The sequence below is a fragment of the Lichenostomus cassidix genome, chromosome 8 (assembly GCF_008360975.1).
Source record: "Lichenostomus cassidix isolate B80296 chromosome 8, HeHo_3.0, whole genome shotgun sequence".
In the NCBI taxonomy this organism is placed as follows: domain Eukaryota; kingdom Metazoa; phylum Chordata; class Aves; order Passeriformes; family Meliphagidae; genus Lichenostomus; species Lichenostomus cassidix.
In genome coordinates, this window is record NC_139489.1 from 27,292,595 (window position 1) to 27,318,510 (window position 25,916).

The 25,916-nt window shown below is 38.7% G+C and overlaps 1 protein-coding gene across 3 annotated transcripts in view; it reads right to left on the reverse strand.

Moving 5' to 3' along the window:
• The window catches only part of RABGAP1L (RAB GTPase activating protein 1 like), a 214,745-nt gene that overhangs the window by 114,047 nt on the left and 74,782 nt on the right, over positions 1-25,916 (reverse strand). The gene's annotated exons all lie outside the window — the stretch shown is intronic.

Below are 25,916 nucleotides of genomic sequence, written 5' to 3' on the forward strand. Positions count from 1 at the left end.
TTATCTGTATCTCTAGCAGATAACACTATTTTATTTTCCTCCCTTAACTAGTTTTTCATGTATTTCAGTATTATCACAGATAACAATATTTCTAATGTATATCTAAATGCAGCAGTAACATACTGTAGTATTTCTTCATCTTGAAAATGCATTGAAACCAAGACACTTGAAGCTTATAAAAAAAACCAACTTACATGGTAACCAGTCAGACACAGAAGATCAAAACTTGGCCAAAGAATTCTCTGCCAGCTAATTGAAGCCAAAAATAAAATCCTCAGCTACAAAGAGATGGAGTCCAGCCAAGTTATTTTTGTACAAAACCATACCAAGTAAGAGGGCAATACAGCAAGCAGAGAATTGGATTTCCAACCTCTCATCTTTCCCATGAAAGATGCACAACACTGACAGCACAGATGGCACCGACTCAGTCCTAATCAAAACTAATGAAGTTGAACTTGATACACAACTCTTTAATGAGCAAGAATGTATTTTTGTTTTCCCATCCATTTTAGAACTATCACACAACAATAAAATCATTTAGCCAGCACAATAGATGTAAAATGTATTATAACAGAAGTAGTATTTTGTGAACACCTGAGAAAGTTTGTAGCAAATGCTGAAAAATAGAGATATAATTGAATTGAATTGTAGGTAACTTTCCTGTTCCAATATAAAGATCAATTGGTATCAATCATACTATTTATCTTTCCAGGAAGAAGTCTTGTTCAGTTTTGTTATTTTTAAAAGAAACTTTACAAGGCAACACACTTAAAAAAATACCCTCATTAGCATTTAAATTCATATATTGCACATATATGGGGAAAATGATGGTAATGACTTAGATGACATTTCACTTTGCTGGCAGCTACAGAATTAAAATCTTTATGCTTGAGGTCAGAGAGAAATAAGGAAAACGTGGCATAACTAAACAGACTTACCCCGTCTAGATCACTATGTCAGTGCTGCATCCAATTGAAAATGAGAAAAATCTATATTTTTATTGGGTTGTCTTTAATTCTTTTCAAAATAAAAATCTAGAATACTGCATAACAAATAATATTACTCGAAAGACACAATTAGTGCATGGCTTACAGTTAAAAAAAAAAAAAAAAGAAAAGAAAATCAGTAACAAAACCATACAGCAGGTTTTAATTGTCAATAAGATGAAGCAAGAAAATTCACGCCCAGCACAGCTCAGGCACAGTGCATTATGCCTCCATTTGGAGTTATTGACAGCCCTGTGTCTCCAGGTCCATGTTATTCCATGAAAACATGGCTGTGCTGCTCCAGGCACTGAGGAAGCAGAGCAAGGCTCTGGCACAGCAGCTCTGGCAGCAGGTTTGGCACCTGGCAAACACACAGCACTGAAAAGGCAGGAGTAGCTGGAAGGTAAGGGAACTTTCCTTGGATAATACAAAACTTCAGGCAATTTCTCTTTATCCTTCCTCCCCACAGGCTTCTATCAGCCAGGCATGTGGATCTGCAGAACTGCAGGCATCTGACTGCACAAGTTCTGCTGCTTTGGTGTGAAATGGTTCTATGAAATATGTCTTACAGCTTTTTGTAAATGTGCCATCAAACCCCAAATCATCCACACACACTTAGGTTAAACACTGAACAAAACCCTGTTGCATCTGATTGGATTTTAAATAAGAAATAAAACAAACAAAACCCAAACTTCATGATGAAAACAGTAAAATTAGTAATTTTAACCCTTCCTGCCTCAGTGAACTCCTGTTGTGCAAACAAGAGTGACAAGCACGGCACAAAATATACTGCTAAGACAATAAAAACAGCCCATTAGCATTTTTATTAATTATCTTCATAAATAATTATGAAGATATATTGTGCCTTGCAATTAAAACTCCGTGTGCCTGAGTTGCCATGGCAGCACAACTTCCCCAGCACAATGAATTCTTCCAGCTCAGCCAGGGCCAAGGCTACAAAGCTGGAGGCAGGCTGGGTTTGGAAGGTTTCAGGGCAACCAGATGAGGAAAAAATAGCTTCCAGTGGATAGAAAATGCAGGAATGGATATTAGGAGAGCCTTTGGCATTTCCAGGGTGACTTCTGCAGAATGCAGATTCTGAGTTCTCTCTTTTTTGCCCCTCTGGAATTGCCTTGCTGGTGCCCTAATAGCTGAAAGCAGCCGTGCCAGACCCTTTGGGCAGCACTCACCTCGGGCAGCCCGGCTGCAGCTATAAATAGTGTGCTGCCATCTGCCACCCCAGCCCACACTAGCTCTTGTGCCAGGCTGCAGGACCACAGGTAATGAGGTGAGGAGCCCAAATGGCACCACTGTAATTAACTGCTGCTTTGGTGGTCATTACTGTAATGAAATGGGATGAATGCTATGGGAATCTGTAAAAATACAATTAATAGTACTGTGAACAGGGCACAGGTGTGTCTCTTTCTGTAGGGTTTGGACACAATGACACCGTCCTTGCTTTCAGTTTCATAGAAATAAGCAATAGGTAAAAATAAACTTCAAATATCAACTGCCGTAGCCAAAAATAATTCAGCAGGGGAGCCAAATCTAATGTTGTGAATGAGTCAGCACCAAGAAACTGGAGCGAGGTAAGAGACTGGGGTTTGCCCTCTCCTGCCCAGCCCTTTCCCTCTGTCCACCATCCCCACACCAGCACAGCCCAGGGCAGACCAGTTACTGCTGTTGCAAGACAGGAGATGACAGGAAAGCACCTTTTCTCTTCAGAGTAATCCAGACATGATGGAATTTCAGACACAACCTTCATGCTGCTGGCATGGCTGCAGTTCAGCATTGTTCATGCAATGCCTGTTCTGTGGAATAATGTGACCCCTCTGAGCTTCAAGGTCCTTTCCAAACCGAACTACTCCATTGTTCTATGGTATTTAATCTCTTTTTTCTTGATTAAATAATTTGGGGCTTGTTTCTTTCCTCACTGTGGCCAGAGGCAGAACTGCTACTGATTTAGCTGTTCTACAGCCACACTGTTCATAAGTAAAAGTGTTATCTGCATAAAGATTTTGACACAATTATTCAGAAATTATATAAAATTCAGCAATGCATTTCTTGTATTTATAAACCTATACTTGTAGAGTTGCAATCAACCGATTCAGAAAGCATACATTGCTTCATTTTTTTTAATGGTGTGGTTCTGAGCACATTGGATTCCCCAATATTCTTGATGCTTTAAGCACAGATCTCGTTGCCCTGCTTGCTCCTGTGATCATCCCATATTGCAGATCATGGGCACAGGTAACTCTCCTGTACTCAGCACCTGCAGTGCTGCAGGTGGAACACTGCATGTCCTGGGTCAGGTCTATCAGTCACACCTCTTGTAACTACAAAGTGGAGAGGGAGCAGCAGAGATCCACCAGGATGGCTTAAGGCTGAAGCCTATGACACAGGAAAAGGCCAGGACTGGTTTAAGCAGAGAAAGAGAAGGCCAAAGTGCAAGCCAACTGCAGTTTTTGAAGAGGGAGACATCTTTCTAAGATTCTCTATGTTCTATACTTATAAAATCTCAGGGTCATTTAAGCCAAGAGCTTTTTTTGTTTAGTACCTACAGAGCAAGTCAGTAGGAAAAGATAGCAAATATTCACATGTATTTTTGACAAGGTAATCTTTCTGACAAGGAAATCTCTAATGCACTCTAACCCACGTACTATTAACTTGCACACTTTTGACACTTCAAATACCCACTTTTGCTTCACCTGGGAATTTGCCCCAGCAGTGGAGCCAGTGAAATAGGAACATGACTCTTTCTAGTCAGCCAGCAGAATTGCAGTTTCTCATTTATAACTCTTTCAACTATTTTGTTTCAATTATATGTTCAGACTGCCAAATTGGATAAAAGGAATCCTTTGTTTAACTTTCATCTCATCCCTGAAGAGATAAATTCACCTGCCTGAGTAAGAAAAAAAAGCACAGATGAGGTTTTTTCTAAGCACAGAGAAATAGTAAGTCATGGAAAACTTGAAGTATAATCAATTAGCTTAAGGAAACTTCTGATCAGTACAGAAATAAACAGCCAAATTCATCTGCAATTTTAGATTTCTTTGACTAAAACAGAATCACAGAGGTGCTGAGGTTGGCCAGGGCCTCTGAAGATTGGCCATTCCAACCTCTGCTCACAGCAGGGCTGCTCAGGACCACATCCAGTCCTTGAGTATCTCCAGGGATGGAGATTCAGCTGCCTGTTCCCTTAGCTCACAATTCTTCCAGTAACAAGTTTTTTCTGAGCATTGAAGAGAATATCCTGTATTTCAGTCTGTAAGCACTGCCTTCTGTCCTGTCACTGGATAACACTGTGTTTGCTTCACTTCCTTACCAGCCCCTGTCCCCAGGTTTTTGCACACATGGGTAAGACCTGCTCCTCTCCCCTCCCTTCTATCATTCCAGCTCTCAGCCTCTCCTCGGGCAATGGATGCTCCAAGCCCTTTATCATCTCCGTGCTCCTGTGCTGGACTCCGTTCAATATGCCCTTGGTGTGGATTTCCCACTGAAGTTTAAAACATGAGGTGACAGTTTATGAGCATGTTGGCTCCCTCTGGACACTTATGTCTTCCTAAACTGCAGCACTGCTATGAATGGGGAAAACACAGCAAGCTCACAAACCAGTATCTTTTGAAATATCATGTTTCTTTTGTAATGTCTGTATTTAGAGGAGTTGAACACATTTTCTTCCATTTCTGCATCAGACAGGAAGTTTCCATCACAGTGAGGTTTCCAGGCCAGAAACCAGTGCTTTGCTTGTAAAATTCTAAGTATGAAGCACTACAGGAGAGTAGCAGAACAAAAGGTTTTTATCATTATTCTTCATGCTTTAATTACCTTTATCAAATGCCAACTGAGACCAGCTATTTTTAAACCCTACCAGTGGTTCTGTAATTACATTAACTTAACACAGATTTTATTCTTCTCTACTTATACAGGTCTATCCTAAATAAAACTTCATATATTTGTGCAGAAAGTTACCATACGATATTTACACACCAATCAGTTTGAAAACAACAACTTCCAGACACAACTTGAGGTTAAACTTGTCAGTTGAACACACACAAATTACCCAAGAAAACCAAAAGATACACTGAAGTGATTTAGCACTTCAGCAGCAGAGATGAGTGGTAATTAAAAGAGCTATTATGTGGTGGAAATACGATTTGTAATCCTGCAAACACAAACTGACATGGTGTCATTTATTATTACTTATGCAGCATCATTTTTATACATCCCTTGAGAAAATGAACAACCAAAACAATTTTTTTCTTTTTTTTAATCATCACTTTCAGAGTTAGTATCTGCCACTAAAATGGTAGTATTTGCCGAAAAAGAATGGAACGTTATCAAATTCTTTTATTAGCTCATAATGATATTAAAAACTTTCAGTTTTAGTTATCATCAATTTCATAAGCAGGCTTCTTCACCCGAGATAAATCTATGTTCTGAGTTAGAGAGAAGATGACCCTTTCTGGAGGCCCTGGATAAAGGATGGTCAGCACTTAAGCCATCTTCAACACTGAACTGTTGGAAGAAATTTAGGAGAAAAAAGCCACAAACCCACAAAAAAAGTCCTACAAAGAACAGCTGAGGGAGCTGGGGTTGTTTAACGTGGAGAAACCTGGATACTGAGAAAAGGCAGAAGAGCAGCTCACTGGAAAGGAAGGAGACACAGCCCAGCAAGAACCAACACAGCTGATTACATCAAACACTTTAAAAATGAACCCAAAAATTGGGATACAGGGAAAAAATGAGAGAACTGTCACGGACTAACACACACAAGCAGCACTGTGAATTGGAAATAATGCTGAAAGGTTTTCCAAAAATTTCCTTTTCCAGGCAAGGTCCTGACAAGGATTTGGAGTCACATGCAGATGGGCTTTTTCTGGCCAAACAGCCATTCCAATTTTTAATGCCTGATGGCTGAGCACACCGAGAGAGGCAGAGCATCCCCATCTCACATCTGCTGTCTGCCTCAAAGCTGGGACCTGCAGACATGAGAAACATCTATTTAAATCCTTCTTAAACCAAGGAGAAAATTTAATCCAATTCTTCCATATCCTCCCCAGTGTGCATTCAAAGACATCTCTCTCTAAGCTCTTATTCAAACATCCAAAGAAAGCAGACTGTCATCACAAGGAGGGGGTCAAAGCATGGACAAAGGAGGGAGAAGAAAAATCAATCTACTACTATGAAAAACTATTTGTAATAAATCCAAATCTTGGTAGACAGTCTATTAACACGAGTTTAAAAGGTGAAGAACAGAAAGAAGGAGCAAAGACCTCAAAACATAAAAAATTCATGCTGTTTGAGTTGAAAGGCTTCTCTCTTTTACACATTTGGAGCTGGAGCAATGAATGTTTTTTAGGAATATTCTTAGCATCGTGTAACTTGCACATATGTGCTAACTCAAAATATAATGCAACCCTTCATTGTTCTGGAAAACTAAAGAAATGCTAAGTATAGCTCAAATCCTGACAATATTTTTTAAGAATACCTAATTCGTTCATTCTGTGTTCTTCTGCTTTGATAATTATTTCTTTTCATCTCTCCCTGACTCACACACTGAGGCGACCAAAGGAGAATGAACAAATAGAGGTGGGAGGAGAAGTGAGAAGTGGCATGGACTTGAAAAGCTCTGAATGCCTTCAATCATCTGGAAAATCACAAGTACCAATCTTTTAACTTCTGTAATTAACGACTCATGACATATAGTCCTGAGCAGCTCTGAGAAGTTCACTATTAGGTACAATTACATTTTAAAGACTTTTCCTCATTTTTTGGTGCTGCTTTTAGTTTCTAACCCAAAATTTAAACAACTGTTCTTTTAATTCCAGACCGAATACCAGAAGCTGACCTGCAGTTGTGAAGCGCAAGAAAAATCTGGCAGGGAGGCACTAGAGAGGGGCAGAAGCTCTGCCATTCCTCAGCCATGATGGTTTGAGACATTCCTACTCACCTCCTGATGGAAAACTCCACCTTGATTTTATGGGAGACAGAAATGACAGTAAACCATGCTGGAACTTTCGACCAGAAGTGAGGGGAAGCTGCATTTTCCTCACAGTGAAAGGTGATGCATCAACAATGCTGCACCCATCTGCAGTGCCTTGGGGTGAGCCCATGGCTGCCTTCTCCTGCCACAGAAGGGCTGGGAAAATATCACAGCTTGCATAGGGAAATTACTCACCTTCTGTGGAGATACAGCTGGAAAGCAGAAGTGAGAGCACTAGGCTGCAAACCACGGCATAAGATAGCACAAGAGAACGGCATGTTTAGTATGTATGTATCTGTACCGGTTAGTGTTAGCTTTTAGTTTTGCAGTATTATTGAGAAACATAGATATGGTTGTTATAGTGATTACTGCTTATACAAGGATGTATTTTCTGTTCCTGCTGAAAAGGTGTAAATATCAGCTCTGTATCAATAAAATCAGCTTGTTGCACCCAAGCAATCTGTCCTGTCTGTTCCATCGCTGACTGTCACTCGACAGCCTCCAGTATGCCTTTGTTGGTGGCATCAGAAAACATGGAATCCTAAATTAGGCTGGAAAAGCCCTCCAAGATCAAGTCCAGCTGTCAACCCATCACTACCACCACGTTCACCACATCCTCAAGTGCCACATCCACCTTGTTTAAAAACTTCCAGGGATGCTGACTCCAGCACTTCCCTGTGCAGCCTGATTTCTATTTTTGTGTTCTAAAAATTAGATCTTAAAAAAAAGCCCCAAATCTCGGAGTGCATTCCATTTTTTTAATATTGCTAGACTGCCCTCATGATATGAAATAAAAACCAAGAGCAGAGAGAATCTTAAAGAGGGGGGAAGAGAACAGACATGATGGTGTCCACCATGTTTGGCTTTTATTCGATGCTCATTTACAAAATCTCTGGCAAGACTTTAAGTTCTTGCTTCAAATACCTTCTTACTCTCCATTTTCTGCCTAATTTTGGCAGCTATTGTCAGCAGGTATTTTAGAAGCACAATACACACTCCTCAAAAAGGATATTGCATGTCACCACTTGCTGTGCCAAATCCACACCAACCCACACCCACAACAAATTGTATTGGGTAATTGGTCACATTTGAAGAATAAGATCTAAATTTTGTAAGGACTAAAAATTGCTCAGCACTCCCTACAATTAAAAGACAATAGTATGTACATTATGCTGTATTTCAACTCTAAATTTAGATAAATCACTATCTCCAAGACCAATACAGAAAGTCTTAGAGAAATTATATGCATCAAACACACACTGTATATTTAAGAGAAAGAAGTGAAATACGAAATGAAAAATTAAAAATTGCATTTTAAATCAAGTTGAAGTGCATGAAAATAACCTCATGGGGCCAAAACACAAGGCTGTAAAATAAGGAGCTTGCAAGTTCCTTTTTTCAAGGAGAAAAAGCAGTAATTCTATCAGTGCTCAGGCCCAGGAGATGGGAATCAGGAGAAAGGGAATGTGTTTGAAAGTAATCCATGTCAGACTGCTAATATCACAACATACAACTCTTTGACATTAACAGAGACCAACAGACACAAATAAGGTGCAGACAGTAGATAATCTGCTTGTATTTCTACTCTGCTTTTTAGTTAGGAATAGATTTTGTGAAACAAAAGTGTTTACTGAAAGCTGCAGACAAAGTTCTGCCATTTTTCAGTAATTGTTTAGGAATTGTTGCAATTACAGAGACAAAACTAGTGATTGATAATTTCTCCCAAAGAACAACATCCCTGTTGATATGAGCAAGGTTCTCCATCAGTCAATGTTTAATCCTGTTTATCCTATACAGATGTGTTTAACAAAATCAACTAATTACTAATTTTTTAACTCCCCAAATACGAATTTTATCAAGGTCTTAATAAATGCTCAGGCCTTGTGGATTCCAAGTGCTCTGGTTTTTAATAGTACAGTCCTATCCAGAATTGGTTTGGTGTGTAAATGTAGCAAAAAAAACCCAACCATGTTCAGAGAGTCAGTCAGTATGTACCTAATGAAATGGGTATATAAATAGATTTATCTTTTTCCCCTCCAGTATTTTTCAGCAGGGAGAATGCTTCCAAGTCCTGCAAATAAAAAAATCCCAAATATTTCTTCCTAAATATTTAATAGAAGAATCAGAAAATAGCACTGTCCAGAAACAGGAATTAGCACTGGTAAATCCTACCAACACAGACTTTTCCCACTTTCACACTAGACATGGGGCAGGCAAATGGACTGAATTAATTTTTCCCAACAGTAAAAAGAAGGAGAAAGGTATTTTTAGAAGAGAAACAAAACCAAGGTTAGTTTTTAAGAGAAACTCTCACCTGAGACCTTCCCCTTCCACGATTCCTACCAATAATTCCTCTTAGCAAATAAACATACAAGAAAATCTAAGCCCCAAATAAAGGAATAGGAGTAAGACAAGAGCCTGGGCTGGTAAGGAAATTGCACATAGCAAATGAATTACTTTTATTATTATCTGTACACTCTGGGAACCACAACATATATACCCAACCTATGCAATGACTTGTACAGATGTAACTCAATTTATCTTCCACATAAAACAGAACAAAGGATTGAACCTAAGTACCTGAGCTTGAACAGCAACACTACAGCCCAAACTGGGTACTGGACCTGAGCAGTTCAGTCACCAATAAAACATGAGCCTTGTTTAAAAAACTGGAAGAACACCTGGAAGTTTTCAGAACAGAAAACCACTCAACTCAACTGCATTCACCATTATGTAGAGACTTTTTTTTGCATATATTTCCACAATGATTCAAAATCTTCCTTACACCAAACAGTAACCAGCAACTACTACCCAGAGCCCATATTATTTCCATCACTAACACTAATGGCAATGAGGTTGCTGCCTCATTTTACCCACAGCACAACTCTGCCTCAGCTCTGACTCAGACATCCTCATTTAACCATCATTATTCTTCAAACTGTCAGGCTAAGCAGTGCTCTAAGTCATTATTAGTCTTGGTTTTTACTTCTAGTTCTTGATTTTAACACAAAATACATTTGCTTTACTAAGAAAAATATACTGGTTTTCCATATAATCACATTATATTTTCCAAGCCTTTTGGCATGATGAGGAATCAGAACTATGAAGAGATCCATGTATTACAGAAAAAGATCAGCAAGCAACTGAACGTAGTAATACAAAGGTTATTAGCATAAATGGGAAATATGATAATAAATATTAAAATTCATGCAACAGTTGTAACATTTGATTTAAATTGTGCATATATATATATGTAATATGTTAGGTACTAAAGGAATCTGAACAGTATAAATAAGAAGAAAACCATATCAACATTTGACTTGTAAGGAGAAAAGGATTGACTGTAATTAAGACAAATGACTACACTCCATTCCCATTTAGCGTACAGAACATTATACATTGTCACTGCATTTGGAACATTTTATGCAAGAGCCTTTCTTAAAGCAGACAGGTGTCATTTCCACTTCACTATGGTTAAATCTCTTGGCAGTAGTACATGCATTAAATATGACCAATGTTAACAGGAATAAAGGTTATTTTCTTTGAGGCAGTGGCATTCAGAAGAAGCAATTTTCTCTAATTGGCTGCTGCCCACGAGCACCTGTTGGAGATGTCAGAGGCAGAGAAGCATTGCTGCCATGCAGAACACCAGCAGTGGGGATGGTTTGTGACAAGAAATGAGGATGAGACATTTGGAGTCTACTGATACCCTCATGGTGTAAACTACAAAGCCGTTTCTGAGAAAAACTGAAGTTACTTTAAATAATTACTAACATAAAGTCATAAAATCAGTAAGATAAATTGTAGTTGATAAATTTCATTTTCCTGCCCTTCCTTAGGAAAATTAACTCTCTGCTGAAAGGAATCTCATTGGTTTCAGCAAGCAAACAGCCTCTATTTCCCTTTGGCTCCTCAGAGGTAGCCTGAGAGCATCCAAACTGCCACCTACTCTGCAACATTTTTCTTCTATTTTATTGGCCAAACTAGACAAACATCTCAGATAAAGCACAACCATCATCAACCACATCACACTTGTGTTCCCTGCAGTATGTCCAGCAGAGATTGGAGGCACCAGCATCTGCCTCTTTGGGCAAATCCTTGAGGAGGCAGGATCAGTGGATGATCTCTTGGTCTCCTTCAGACCTGTGACCTAACAGTTATTCCCTCCTAGTGAAACAAGAACAGGACTTGGCAACACAGGGAACTACCAGACTATTCAAGTTGTGCCTCTGCCTTCCCTTCTCCCTTCAGTCCCAGGTAATTTAAAGTTCTGCTCTGTAGACTGTGAATGGTTGCATCCAAAGCTAACAACAGCATTGTCCACAGGAATCCTAACACAGTGCTTCAGATAAAAGCAGTCTACTATACACTCTGCTTTCAAAGTATTTATTATCCTTTCTCTTTATTCTCCCAAGCATTTTGTTGAATTAGTTGAGCAGGCTTTACAAAACTTTGCCTTCCTCCTGAAACCATGCTCTGGTTTCAGTAACTTTCAGTAACTGACACCACTCACACACCATACCACCTTGTAATTAAAAGGGCTCATGGGTATTGTTTCTGTTTCAAATTTGTTTGTAAAAGCTTCTCCACCACCCTGCAACCTCTCCTTTATCTTTTCAGTTCTCCTGTATTTGTAGCAAAAAATCCCAAAGCTGCTTTCAGTGCCCAATTACAGACCAATGTTATCCTCTAACTGCCTAAGACAGCTTTTCATGAAACTTGCTCTCACCAATACATCACTATTAGTGATGCATTAAAATGTATTTTTAGCCTCATTTCTTATGGAAATCAATCTTTCCCACCTACTCCAGCTTTCTCTCAGTTTGTATCTCCTTCCAAATACCCACAGCCAGGGGCAGCAGGAGGGGATTTTCACTGACACATGCAAGAAAGGCACTTGGCATATTTAATTGTTGCCTGTTTTATTGCTGTTAAAATACCTGTTTATTACCAGTAGGTCAGAAAAAGAAAACAAATTACTTCAAAGTCAGTGTTTTCACTAAATCTTTGCCTCTACAAATCTATCCTGCCCAGCACTGATTGCAAAGGCAGTACTTGTAGTTAGTAGCTACTTGTAGTTAGCTAGTTACTTACTAAAACCCACCTGCGTATTTCTCAAAGGCTGGAACACGACATTTAGAGTGGGTTTTGTATCATTTCTGGGGCAGTGGTCCTGAGGGCTTGGGTCTAGGCAGCCTGGGACATTAAAATCCATTACAAAAATTAGTCTTGTATTAAATTTTGGGCAAAATCTTCTGCGTTCTTGCACACACACTTCTGTTTGGTATTTAGGCAACTCTGAGCAAATTAATCTCACATCAATTTCTTCTATGTCATTCACTTTTGTTATTTTTCTAAGATTGAAATTAGTTCTCACACAGTAACATACAGCACGATTTCCTTCACAAAGGGAACCACAATTATGCCCCCATCCATAGAACTGTACCTTCATTTTTTTTTACTTTTGGGGTCAGCTGTATTTTAATCATTATTAAAACAAATTAATTCTGCTCTTTCCTTGATAACTTCAAGTATTTAGATGCTCTTTTGGGAAGGACAGGAGGACTGAGACATTGCTTCTACACTAAGGTAGAAGACAGTAAAAGGCACATGATAATCAGCAATAATTGGCATCATCTGCAGCACGAGGCACCTGAGGAACATCACTGCAGCAATCATGGACTTATCTGGTCACAGTAATAAGATCTTTTCTCAGCTCCCAATTTTGAATAAAGCATCATGATTTACACTAGAAAGTGCTTCATCACCTTATATTTATTTACAGTTAGTAATTCATCCCCAAGTTCTCCAGAAATACACTACCAATACAATTTATCAGTCATATAATCTTCCCATAAGCAATGCTACAAACAATCCTATGAATCACTGATTTAAGCCTCCACAGACACATCCATGTATCAGAATTATCCTGATATTTTACTCAGGCTTTAGAAAGCTACACATAGTGGTGAACCAGTATTTCCTGCACTAACAACCTAGACTCTTACTAGAATTTTACTGCCCTGACTGTATAGCTTGGGTGTTATTCATATCCTCATATCCACCTAGAAATACCATAAGCATGAATAACTAACTGTAATTGGAAGCCTGGGAAGTGTGGTTAAGTTGGTATCACTGTACAGTGTTTCTTTGAGAATGGCAACAGAATGACACCCAGTTCAGACAGAGCACACAGTCACCTCTGCCAAAGGCTGCAGCATCCACCAGATTTTAGAGCACTGGCTGTAACAAAAGGAATTGCTGAACGCTTCCCTGCTTCACACAAAATTTACAGAGGCCCATTCTGTAGTGTGCTGAATCCCCAGGATGCAGTTTTCTAAAATACTACATCACTCCTTTGATTTTTCAAATTATTTTTATGGGGACAAACGTGCCACTAATGTCAGTGTAAGATTTTTCTTACTGGTTTTTGTTGCTAGGTATTTTTGGGGTTGATCTGTAGGAAATGCAGCCTCATCAGAAGCAGAAGTTTTCTTCACATTTTAAGCAGGAAAATTTCCAAACTCTGGACACTGGCCTGTCTGGTTATCCTGAGGAATGCACTGACAGCTCTCCTGAGAAAGCCTTTGCTAAGCTTTCAGTTTCACAGAATTACAGAATCAATTAGGTTGGAAAAGACATGCAGGATCATCCAGTCCAACCTCTGGCCCATTCCTACCTTGTCCCCAGCCCAGAGCACTGAGTGCCACAGCCAGTCATTCCTTGCACGCCTGCAGGGATGGGAACTGCAAACCTCCCTGGGCAGCTCCTGCCAATGCCTGACCACCCCTTCCATGGAGAAATTCCTTCTGATGTCCAGTCTGAACCTCCCCTGGCTCAGCTTGAGGCTGTGTCCTCTTGTCCTGCTCCCTACAGGCTAGGAAAATAGTAATACCAATTCTACCAAAGCCCTTCTCTCAGTCCCATAGAGGCCTGGAATTGTGTGATCGGTGTGGACAATACTAATAGGCACAGTTCTAAAACTTCATTTTTTAAAAGAAATCATTAATATCAACAAAGTTACATAACTGGCCCACTGAAGGCATTGGTTCCTTCCTCAGACAAGGGATGCTGCTGCTCACTCTGCTGCAGTCTTGCCTCACACCAAGAATTCCCAGGGACTGAGCAAACAAGATGTTCCCAAACAACTCTTCCAGCAGATACTTTTCCAACCCTATTTCACAGCTATTATTGCTCAAATCAAGATAGCACATACAAGTGTAACAGTGCCAACTTGTAAGAAAACTCTTAAGTCTAAGAGAATTATTTTGTTACATAAACAGTGGAATTGGAAAAAAAACAGAGTGAAAGAATGGATGTTGTCTGCTTCTTGACATTGACAGAATGTTTAAAAAAAAAATCTCTACTTGATGATGGAAAGACATTGGAAAAAAATTGCTGTCTGTTCCAACAGAGCAGAAATGTGATTTATTCCCACCCAATTGCTACCACCTATTTTATTTTTTATACCAATCTCCTGCCTTTCAGATGAAGAGCAGTGTAAGTCACCTACCCTATCACCCATCCTGGACACTGGACAAAGTGGGGCTGCTGAGTTTAGGAGCACAGCCAGCTTCAAAAATCAGTTTAATGCAAACACAGCCCAGCAAGACCAGGCTCTCCATAAGGGTGCAATGGGTGCCACCACTGCACAAACAATGGCAAACCCAGGCTCCAGCATTTGTTCCATTTGATTTCATTTATCCCCACACTGTTCACCCTTTTACCCTCGTTTTTTAACTGCTTCAAATCTCTTTTTTGGAGTAGAACTCTGAATCTTGGAAATAGGTTTTGTTGATTAAAATCCTTCTTGGTTTGTAACTCCTTTATATTAATTGTTCAGGCCGTGGAGACTTGCAGTTCCCAATTTAAATAAAAATTTTAATTAAACTTTAGAAAAAGCAGTAATAGAAAATGTACTATTTGACACCTCCTTATCAGGAGGAACCACCTAAACACACCTTTGCAAAGAATTGAAACTTTCATTAGTGTCAGTCCCTTCCTACAACAGTCCCTTCCTACAAGTCAGTCCCTCTTCCACTCATGCTGCTTTCACTCACAATGCTCTCGGGACAACTCGGAGCTCTGCTTGCTAGAAAAGCCTGAAAAACCTGGCTGCAACCACATGGAAAAGGAATCAGAAAAAGAGAAGAATGACAACATAAACAGAATCTGAAAAATATGTATAAATGAGTGAAAAATAGGAGGAACGAAAACTACCCGCTAAATTTAACTGATAGCAGTATTTGTGTCAACAGTGTTACCATCAGTTCCAGGGAGACAACAAAACAATCAGAAAGTAGATTTAGGTTAAATAACTGTAATCCCTCTCTTGGTTAAAAAAACAATCCCCATGTAACATATGAGTTAGAAGAAAACAATCAAATTTCAGATCCCAGTAAGTTCACCGACTCTGTGTGAAGATTATTTACTTCTTTTAGTAAGAAATCCAGAGTTGTTGAGTTACCTGTATGAGATTTTGGGTTGCTCAGCAATCCTGAAATATTAGGCCAGGTTCATCTGGGAGCTTCAAGTGAGTGAATTTGATTTTAAATTCCCAGGTACCCAAGTGCTGTTCTATCTCTGCTACACCTCAAAAAAGATCACAATATCCAAAGCTCTAAAAGCCATGAGACACAATTTTTGTTTCTCAAAGTCCTAGCTATTCTTGATTATTTATTGCCACTCTAACAGCCATTTCTGAATGACCTTTAAGTTTAAAGATCTTCCCCTGTAGGCATCTATCTTACAACACTGAGGTTTAGAAGAGGAGGCAAACAAGGAGCATCAAGAAGTGCCAAAGTGGTTAGAAACCATCTGGATCAGCTCTTGCTCATATCTTAATAATCGGGGGTGAGGGGGGAAGGGGAGAGTAGATTTGTCTGAAATACATATATTGCAGGATAGAGAATTTATAACTGAAATGTGGAAAAATATTAGTTGAGGTTTAAACAATATAAGGAGAACATAAGCTTAGACACTGAGAAGATGCCAGAATTGATCGAATTTGGATCATCAGATATTTTCTTTCTAGATCAAAATAATGATGCAGAACCAGGAGAAAAAGTGGCTGTTTGAAACCATCAGAAAACCAAACTTCTTTTTCTAAATAATTTTTAGTAATAAAATTTGGAAATTATTAGAAATTTAGGAACCAAAAAAGTAAAAAGCTTTTCTAAGTAATCTTCCTCTTCACAGGTATAAATTTATTTTCATAGGAAAAGAAAAGAAAATTATAGAAGTCAAAACTAGTAAAGGCGAATATAATCAAGTTGCTTCTCTTTTCTTTCACACTGCCCTACTAAGAGAAATAAATTAACTAATCAGAAGTTTAAAAAAACAATTATTCCAGAAGCCAATATCTGATAACAATATAGAAGAAACAGCCTCACAAATAAGGTGAAGGTTTTAGGGAAAATATTCTGAACACACTTCAGACTTACACCTTTCCACAACCTCCCACACTGAGTGCAGGGAATGAAAGCTCTGCAGTATCACTCAAAACCCATGTTGTTATTGAGGGATCAGGGCTGGGGAAAGGATTCCTCTGCCTGTGCTCTGTTCTGTTCGCTTCAAGGTTTTGGGAACACCGCCGGGATGAGTTCCAACCCCAAGCTGAACTCATCCCATGCCCCCAGATGGGATCTCTGCAGGGGCCAGGCTGAGGAAGGACATTCTCCTTCACCCCAGCTCAGAAAGGATTCCTGCCTTTTCCTATACAGAGATTTACCTTCACCTCCTTTATCTAATAAAGAAATGGGTGTGAATTGAACATTGCCCACTTTTACAAAATAGTTCTTGATCTAAAAGCAAGAGGTTAAACCAAAACCTGAGAGAAGAAAAGTACCTTTTCTATCAGGGTTGAAAGTGAGTTTTCAATCACGCTGGTTCATCAAAACAACTCATTTGTTAGGAGAAGTAAACAACTTCTAACAACTAACAATATTAGTTACCTTGTTCTAAATATTAAAACTGAAATAATTACAAATATGTATTTTGATTAGAGCTCAGAGCCAAGATTTTGCCACCAATGTTCCAAACAAGGCCTAAAAGGTTGGAATAGTCACCAAACCAGGATATAATTCCATGGCACAAAATACTGAATTCCCATTTCAAATCTAACTGTGAACCCATCTAACTCCAAGAAGAATGAAATCTAAATATAACACAATGTATGCTAATATTGCCCTAATTTTGAAAGAAAACAATTAATAAGAAAGCAGGTCACCTCAACCACTGCAGAGATGCTGCTGCAAAGAACCAAAAAGAAGTGACAAGACTGAAATCCTTCTGTCCAGTTCTAACAGCAAAAGCCACAAGCTGAACTTGATTTCCATGCATAAGGTTATTTTGTTGTGGAAAATTAAGGTGGAAGAATAATAAACTGAAGTGTAGCCAACAACCTTCTGCTATGCAGAAAGTTCTCACAGGGTGAAAAGAGGCTTCTTGTAGCAGCAGTCAAGGCAGCAAATAGCTAACAAGAGTTCCACACACCATAAAACAGTTAAAGAACATTTTTCTTTTTTTTAAGATTACAGTCTCGTAGAAATAGAAAAGCAAGATTTTCATAAAACATCTCCCCCACACTCCCTATAGCAGTTGAGATTCCAACTCTAACTTTGAATTTTCAAACAGTCCATCAGGCCAACTGGACAGTAACAGATGACAGCAACAAAAGTAAGACTGAATCAAATTAAATCTCAGTCTTTCATCTACTCATGGAATGGTTTCATGTCTTTTATGTTCATATGGTCATATTTTACTTCAAGGAAGAATGGCCAATATCCTGATAAATTTAAAAAAAAATCAAAGCAATGCAATTAGGGGGGAAAGGAAGGCTTGACAAAGAAACTAAAATAAAGTTTTGCCAAACTCTTTAGAGTACAGATACAAAGTTTTTAAAAGTATATCTCAAAGATATTATTTGAGCTGTTCTGTGCTTACCACAACAATCCATATTTAAAAGGGTTTTTTTACTAATGTGAAATAATATAGCATAATATTCCTAGAACTAGCATTTTTGCATGCATGAAAAAATAACACTGTTTTAAAATCCTGCCCGTCAGTTTGATTATTTGGAAAACAGACCCAAAATGTGAAGTGCAATGTAGCAAACCAGAGCTAAGTGCTCCCTCTCTTTCCTCTTTCATGGTCTATCATTTCTTAGCAGTATTTTTTAAACAGAGATGAGAAATGGGATTTTTTGGTACATATGTTAACATATTGTGTCGAAGGAGATCTAGTGAATTACAAGTACTTAACAAAAAATCAGGAGTTTAAGGCTTGCTGTATTACTGTCAGGCTGAATACACAGAACTGAGTCAAAATTCCTTTAAGTTCCAAGGTTCCCCTGAGGCAATGGGAATTTTCTTGCAGCAGGAATGAAGGCTTGGACCAAAATGTACATAACTAACAATACTAAGGTGCAATCATATTTAAAAGCTGTAAAAATGCCTTTGGATAAAAATATTGCCAAGTTTTGATGATTTCTAGACTGCAAACATTGTTAGAGACATATTAGAAATGCCTGCCAGTGCCCACACCTTCCTTTTTGACTATTTTAAATTGTCAGTGTCAACAACATTTCCAGTATGGTAAGAAAAAAACCCAAACCTACAGTGTAATCCAAAAATCCACCTGAAAGTTCAAAATTTTCTGTACAAGCACTTTTCTTTTCAAAGAATAATTATTTTACAAAAACCTAAAATACTCATGGTCTTGCTGGCTTTTACAAGCATAATGCGAAATTCTACTCTAAGACAATGAAAAACCCAAATTTGGTCATGAAAATAACTTCAACACTGACATCCAAAGCTGCAATTTTGCCTGACATTTTCTCATCTTTTCCACAACACGAAGAAGAGCAAAACAATTCAAGCTAGCCTGAAGGTACAGGCAGTACATGGAGCTGCAACACAGGAAAACAAATTTGAGCACAGAGAATCCACTTCATGATTTAGGCAATCAAATCTAGCAAAGGACAGACCAAGAATGCACCTTAAAAGGAAAAACATCACATTTTATTCACAGAACATAACTATCAATACTGGTTTTAAAAGCAAATGAGAAAATGTTATTAGGGGCAAATCTGTGTTAAGTGATCCAATTGCAAAACGAAAGGAGTAGGATGGAACAGCTTTGCTCTCTAAGAAACTAACAAGGATATATAGTTTTGGAGATTTGCTGACAGGCAGAGCTGTTTCTAACTCTATAAATACATCAGTGACAGTTCTTTACAGACCTACTTTGAATTCTGGTTTTATTTCTCGACAGAAAACACATTATTTCAGAAAACATGCTGCTGATTAGGAATGGAACAATGTTGTTGGACTGGATTCTCATCACAGCTCATTGAGATACTTGTCTAGACTTTGCTGTCACTTTATTATTAACTTTGGGGACTGCAGAAATGCTTGAGAAAATATCAATTAGTTGTTGGGAACTGCAAACTGTGTCATCAGCCACAACAGGCTGTCAGGGCAAAGGAATTTTATAAAGGATTTTTTTATTCCTTCTTGAATACAACAGGGCCCTCCCTGCCCTTTCTTTCACCCTACAGGTTTGATACAAGTTTTCCAATATCAGATGAAGTGGAGGATTTGTTGGACTTGTGCTGCAGCAGCTGCAGGCTGGTTGAGGTACCCAACTTACCCACTGGAGTGTCAGCAGCCCTGCTTTTGCACCATCCCTTTGGGGTCTAAAACATCTTGCTATTTAGGTACAGTTAAAAAGCCCTTCCTGCTGTGACTGCCTATAAAATAGCTTGGCTCTTAACTACTGTAATTACTTTTTTAAAAGTTAATCCCTAAATACTTGATATCAGAACTAGCAATACAGTCTGCTTCACAACTGCTTTGCTGGTGCTCTTCCAGAAGGTATTTTGTAGCAAGAAAAGAGGGAGAAGGCTGATCCTACTGACACTTCCCTAACTGGCACCTTGCACACACACACAGAAATGCAGCCACAGATGCTCATTTATCACTCACTATTTTACTCAGAAAAAGCAGCTGAAGCAAACTGGGCATTCTACTCCTGTCAGACAAATGTGAAAAGAAATATCCAGAGGCAGTAAATGAGGAGCTTAACAAGGATGTACCAAGAGAAGAGTGCAGGGTTTTTGTTTGCTTGTTTTGCTGGTTTGGGTTTTTTGGGTTTTGATTTTTTGTCTGTTGTGGGGTTTGTTTGTTTGAGGTGGGGTTGGTCTTTTTTTGGGTATTTTTTTTTTGTTGTTGTTGGTTTGGGGGGGTGGTTGTTGGGGTTTTTTGGTTGGGTTTCTTTTTGGGGGGGGTGGTTTTTTTTTTTACATTGGAACAGAAACGCTGGGTAATTACACCCAGTTCTGCCCCAGGACAACCCCAACCTCACAGGCTTCTCCAACTCCCCTGTACCTTAATCCTTTCTTGTCTAAGTTGGAAAGTCCTAGAGACTTGAACTCTCCCCTAGAGAAGCTCCTTTGCCATTCCTCAGAATTCCTTCCAGCTATGCTACCATGGACTAAACTCAGGATTCAAGGTCAAGGCACATCATGGTGATGGTAGAGATGATTTCTAGTAATCTGCTGAATAATTTTTATAATTACTAGTATCTCAACACCTTTTGGTAAGCCATAGCTCATTAAAGTACCATCTGCAAAACGTGACTTACAGAAATCTAAAATCCCCTGACAGGCAAATGATTCAACTCATTTTATTATTGCATGAAAAGCAAGACTTGCTTTTCTTCAGAATTAATATTTATAACTTAATCTCTTGAATTTTATCTGCCCCTTGAAATCTAAATCTTTCCCAAAATAAATTATCAGCAGGTATTCCTCATACTCTACATTTCGAATTTCTTTAGACCAGTGTAAAGAATTTTCATCTTTTCATAAATTCGTAAATTCATTTTTAAACAAAGTCAATAACATTATTACAAGAGCACTTCGTTATGATTTTTATTTTCAAATTACAGGCATTACTAATGCAATGAATTTCATAAAATAAGATGATTACTGAAATCCAATTGTATCAATGACCAACCATCACAGACACACTTTCCCCCAAAAAACAGGGTATGTGGACAGAACTTTCAGCAGCACTTCAGCAATAACCTTCCTGTTCCACCCTCACAACCAGAGGAAATACAACAGACAGATAAATTATCTCCATGAACCCCATCAAAGATACTGTTTCACCACCAAAATAGAGTTTCTTTAGTTAGCAACATTTACAAGCGTAACCAGTGGCAAATATTTCAGCTCATCAGAAGATGTTAGAGAACTTGCTATCTGTCACTGATAAGTGCCAGGACACCTGAAATCTGGTGAACAAGGTACAGCAATCCTTCTTTTAGACACACTGAATTGCAGCCTAAGTACCTTTCAGACTGGATGCAGTTCCCTTCGAGAACATGACCTTTCCAATACTCCATGGAAGTTTTTACTGTGAAAAACACAGCTAGAAAACAGGAAAATTGGATTGAAAACTCAAACTTAAAATTGAGCTCCAAAAACCCAAAACCCAGAGACCAAGTGAAGCACAGTCAGCAAAGGAAAACAATGAATTGGTTAGGAGCTCCCCAAGTAAGAGATGACAGCAAATATTGTCTCTGAAAGCCCTGAGTTGAAAAACCAAAAATCTTGAATATAATTTCATTACGACAGTATGTAGCTCTGCTTATGCATGTTAGATTTCTTTCTTTTCTCTACGGCATCTTCATAAGCCAACATGAGACAATTGCCTGGACAATATCAAATCTACAGTATTACAGGGAAAGTTTTGGATAAAGGTGTTGCATCGACAGCCTGTGTTTGCTTTCTTGGCTTTGGCAATTTCAGCATAGACTTAGCACCTATCCAACCTGAGCCACAAAGTGATCCCCAAAGCCCTTGAAATGCAGAAAAAGTTGCCACTGAAACCTTATCATTATATGACTGTTTGCAACCCTTACAAACATACAGTTGCATTAAAACTCCCTATAAAAATTGCAGTGCCCAAAAATCCACCTGGTTATGATAAAATTATGAAGATCCTGTTGGCCTGTTGAGGGCACAGATGAAAACCAGACTACTCTGTTCTTGACCTAATAACAATTCATTACTCACAGCATACAGATCTCTCTTTTTTTAATTACAACAAATTCCCTTACCATTAAAAACCCTAATAAACACAGCTCTGCAAAAGCCTTGCTGAGGCAGTTTAAGGCATTATTACCTTCAGCTTTCTCTTAGCCCACCCCATCTGTAGAGGACTAAGTTCATGAGTAAGAGTTAGAGCAGAGGACAGACACATGCTTCAGCCCCACCCATCAGTACCCAAAAGTGGCTTTGTGCCTAGCTGCCAATGACCCCAAACAATATGAGGAGGTTCAGCCAGTGTCTTTCCTTAGGCAGGACAAATTTACTCTATCATGAAAAACATCATTTGTCCATTTGCAATTCTAAATTTAGTTGTCCCACAAGAAGAACTTTTCAATAATACCTGCACAAGCATACACAACACCGGAGAGATGATGCAAGGACTGCAAACCCTCACCAGGTATTTGATGACATTCCTGCCCAACATTCCTACACTTGACATTCTTCAAAGTGTATGAAATTTGAAGTAGCACATGTTTCCACAAGTAACACACTTGGGACCCTGTGTTATACTTGCCCTAACCACTACCCTTATCTCTTACTTAAATGTCTCATAAAATCGACTTCTTCCATGATAAGAAGAATTTGTGCTTATTTAAATAGTATAGAAGAAAAAAAGAAAGACATATAATTTAAAGAAAGCAAAGAAACAAAGAGCAATGCTGTCAAGATGCAGAAATGCCCCCACATGAGGACACTGATATCCCTGAACTTCCCCCTCTCAAAACCTTGGTGTTTATCTCTTTTCCTAACACTGCCAGCTGTGAATTTTAGATTTCAAGATTTGAGCCAGGGATGAATGTCACACAGGGACAGAGAAACTCTTTTCCCTGGTAATCACTGCACTTAGAAATTTCATTTTGCTCCCAATCACATTTTCTTTGTCCAGACAGTGGTTGAAGGGAAAACCCTCCAGCACTTCTGTCACAGTCTGCTCCAGAGGGTTAAGTGTGGCAGCAGACAACTTAAAGACTGGGATAAATTCCCAAAGATTTTACTGCCTGAAATTACTTTTTCTAGCCACCAGTCAGTGCAGCTAAAAGCCCTAAGGTTTCCTTACATTCATCCTACTTTTCATAGTACTTGCACAAAGGACAAGCCCAAAGAAATGGATGTAAAAGCAAAGGTTTTTCAGTATTTTCTCAGGGCTGTTCTGGGGCATGGAGCCATTAACAGCTTCTTCTCCTCTCTCATCCCACTCCTTTAGCACTTAGAGCTCATGGAGCTCAGGGAACTGCCCTAATAGCAGATTGGGAAAGGAATAATTCCCTTACAGAATGACTAGAAAAATCTGGCTGTAGGAAACTCCTCTTAAATACGCTTCTACATTGCTTTCACCCCATCAGCAATAATGGCACAGACTTTCGATAACAATCAAAAATTATGAGATCTACATATAAATTCAGTATATACTTAAAAAAAAATTAAATATGTCTATGTAAAATGGGGGGAAACGTCAGGTTTTACTTGAATCACATCTTTGGTTTAGCAAAAAACATGTCATCTTTGGAAAGTGCTATCTTTAAGTAATGTTCCAGGCAGTGTTGCAAATGACAGGAAAACATTACCTCAGTAATGCTGCCATTTCTAGAAAGGTCTACAAATTAATTGCCATCTACTTAACAAAGCAGTGTTTGGTTTGTCCATTCAAATGACATACACGAAATTTCTCATGCAAAAAACCCAACAAAATCAATCAAATTCAGTTCTTCAGCAGAAAGATGCATTCGATCCATAAAAATGAGAGCCAGAGGGAACAGGGGGCAGGGAGGAAGTCAAAGGCTTAGGCTTCTCCCTTTGGTGACAGTGACAATAAAAGTGACAGATCTGCAAATCAGCTGGTCCTGGAGGATGGCTGGGGAGGCCACTGCCACCTTCACTGATTTTCCACCCTGGGAACAGCAGCAACTTGGGCTCAGAGATAAAGATGCCCAGCATTCCAACCCCAATTTTAAAAAATAAAGAAACTCTGTATTTACGTGTTTAGCTACAACCGTAATATGGAAAGAGAAAACAAAACAGCTCCACGCTGAAATGCAATAGCTAATGAAATAACTCACCATTAAATCTCAATTTCTAATATTGACTGCTCAGTTAGTTTACCTGTAAAAAGGTATTTTACTACTTTTGCTGAGTGTGGAAACTAAATGTACTCAAGGATATGTCATTGTCAAACACTAACGAATGAAAATTAATCGTAAAACCAATAAAACCACTATTTTTAAGAGGTCTTCCTAAACTACCCGTGAAAGGCAGCTCAACAAAGCAACTTTTCCCAACTTTTCAGCAGAGGAAGCACAAAGACTGCACAAAAATAAAACCTGCACAGTACCTCATGCCTTACCAAGTACAATTACAAAATGGATTCTGAAGCAGAAACAGGGAAAGAATATCTTGCTAGAAGACAGTAAGTAAACCATAAAAGATAGCAATGTGTTTTTCATCACTACATTTTCATCCCCTTTCCCTTTAAAGAATTGTATTTTAAGAAGAAATTGACCTAGCCATTCCAGAAAATAAGGAAGCACATAGAATTTTGTGAAGAAAAAAATACTTTTCTGGTGGTGCTTTTGCTGCCATTACTCAATTTTTTTGACTTTTCCTCAGGCTGCAGACGTGATGTTCCAAAAAAGGTAAGGCAATCAACCTTGACATTGCTCCTGGTATGCTGCAAGCTTAAATATTCCAGAGAAATGTAACAGCACAACATAATCTACTGCACAAAGGAGTTTTCCATATATATACATATTTGTTTTGCTTATCTATCAGGCATATATCTTCATTTTTTCTTTTAGTATTTTACATCTGTTTCCTTTTTATTACCTGTATTATCAATAACGTAAAAATCAACAATTTTTTTCACATCAACTCTCTTAGACAGTGTCTGGTCTCCCATTTACCAGGTATTTCATAAATCATAAAGATCTTCAGGCACATAAAAGTGGGAGCCAGCTTTAAAAGTATCACTGTTTAATCAGATTCTCATACAAGAACATGAGACTTTATATAATGACAGAATGAAAATCAAAAGTGACAGATTGGGAGACTGGAATTTTTTAATCCATTAAAAGGCCCAGTCTTCTAATTCTGGAAGAGAATTTAGCACCAGCTGGAGTCCTCAGACAGCATTAGTAAAACAACAACAAAGCCTCCCTCAAATAAAAATTTTAAATCATGACTTTAGAAAACACTTCCATAAAATGAAACATGCATACTAAATGTAAAGATTCATGTGACTGACCAGGTCAAATCCTGTCACCTGGGAAACAGCAAGAAGAAAAGCAATATTTAAATCTGCAGAGGATGTTTAATTTAACAGATTCCAGGAGATTTATAGAGACTATGTTGAAATGTGATTTTACAGCAGCTGAAATTCAGGGTCCAGGTAAGCAAATTAGTGTTCTTGCACCAACAACATGAAGCCAATGTCCAACAAACCAAAAATCTTTAAGAAGAGGGTGAAGAACCTTGGAACCTACAAATTGTTTTCAGGGTATTGGATTTCTCCTATATTCTCTCCCTCCAAGAACAGCCTGAGGAAAAAGGAAATCGCTAGTTCCACCCAGCAAATCCACACACTAAGCACTAAGGGAGAGAGGAGGATATTGCTACCTGTGCTGTCAGGGTGAGCACACTGTGTGGTGCAGCCCCTGATTCCAGGCAATACAGCTTCAAGCTGCTCTACATCAACTGCACTCGCTGAGGTCACACAAGTAGGCTTCAGCTAAGGCACAAGCCACCCAAAAGAGTTTGCTGAGGTGTTTCTACACACCTGTGGGCACAGAAACCACACTCACAACGCATCTGCTGCCTATAAATGCGTTCAGTA